The 1,583-nt window shown below is 34.7% G+C and overlaps 1 long non-coding RNA gene across 1 annotated transcript in view; it reads left to right on the forward strand.

Annotated features, from left to right (window-relative positions):
• The window catches only part of LOC109829186, a 1,801-nt gene extending 649 nt beyond the window's left edge, over window positions 1–1,152 (forward strand). The window contains exons 3-4 of the long non-coding RNA XR_002243990.1: window positions 161–227; window positions 600–1,152. This is a non-coding gene — a long non-coding RNA (uncharacterized LOC109829186). The remainder of the gene's footprint in view (window positions 1–160; window positions 228–599) is intronic.

Consider the following 1,583-nt stretch of genomic DNA (forward strand, 5'->3'; position numbering starts at 1 on the left):
AGCCGAATTCTGTCAGTCGATTAGTATATACATTGTTTGCATTCAATGGGTTATAAGCTGTGGTAGCTCTGCTAGCTGTTTGATATTGTCTGATCCTTTCCCTTTTTAATTCATGATACAAAATTTTCTAATGCTTGGTTTTTTTTGCTGCATGTTACAGGTGATCTACACAGAAGGAAAAGTGTCATTCCTACATTTCCTGACAAATATATGCGCTATAATTGGAGGTTCCTCTCATTACCCTTCAATCATTCGATTTACATATATGATTAATTCATCTTTGGCACGAGGCATGGTCATTGACGAACATCTCTTTAGCCTCCCCCTACATCTTAAGATTATGGGGAAAAAAAGGTTCATAGATAGGGCCGTCTATAGAAAATATTATAGGGAAAAACACTTGCAGGTTCTAACATCAATTTTAAAAGTAGTGGTTGCACTGATTTTCACAGTTTGTACTGATTCAGTATTTTGTTTTCACCGAATTGTTTGCACCGATTTAAAATTGGTAGCTGCATTTTCCAATAATATGATGTACTGGGCTTTCTTTACATGATGTGATCTTCCAACATTTTCAACTTTGGAATTATTGCTCCCAGGGGTCTTCACGGTTGCTGGAATCATCGATTCCTTCATCTATCACGGCCAAAGAGCGATTAAGAAGAAGATAGACCTGGGAAAGCACCGATGATGTTGTAATGACCCTTGTCTGGGAAAGCACTGATTTAAATTCTAGAGGAATGCTGAAAGTTAGTAATTTGCTCCGACTACTGTTCAGTTCATGAAATGTCAGCTAGGATTGCGGATACATTGTTTTTTGGGATTGAACATACTGAAAAGTTGATTCCTTTTGGTAGGTGATTTGAGTAATTTTTTTTGTCTGGTTTTGAAAAAGGAAACGCACTGTTTGATAGTATATATCTTGTAGATGGGGATCATACTGAATTAACTTACAAGAAGTAGGGTTTTATGCTATTCCTTGATTTCTTTAGTGGGTATTTGGTTTCAGTGGTAAGTGATGAGTGGATGGCAGATTAATTGGAGCTTTTTAAGAGTAGGAACTTGGGAGTGGTTGGGGAATTATATTGGTTTGCTTTGAGTTTTGTCGAATGGTATCATGTTAGGTATGATTTGTTTACTTTCTTTGCCTAAATTTTGTTTTTATCTAGTAGTTGGCATAATGATATGTCGTCAGCTTAAATTATGAGTTTATGACAAAATATGGCTGTAAAAAGGTTTGTTCCTATCAATTTATTTTTCTCGCTGTTGCATTTTATATTTTTGCTATTTGTGTACTCTGTCAGATTTTTTAGCAAAGCGTATAGGCTAAGCTATACTTCTATTTAAGTTTGTATTGAAAAACTTTCTAGATTCATTACTTATGAAATTTCAGTCCATGTAATGTGCACATTTTAATCAAATGATTCTATCCGAAAGTACAAGAAAATCGATTCAGAACTGAGCATGTTTTTTATGAGCTTATGGCCTCTTGGATTAGGTTCTTGTAAATGGAAGATTAGGATTCATGAGCCAACCACAAAATTTTTATAATTGTAATAGTAATTCAACGGTTTCTATTGATG

This window comes from Asparagus officinalis, chromosome 1 (assembly GCF_001876935.1).
Source record: "Asparagus officinalis chromosome 1, Aspof.V1, whole genome shotgun sequence".
Classification (NCBI taxonomy): domain Eukaryota; kingdom Viridiplantae; phylum Streptophyta; class Magnoliopsida; order Asparagales; family Asparagaceae; genus Asparagus; species Asparagus officinalis.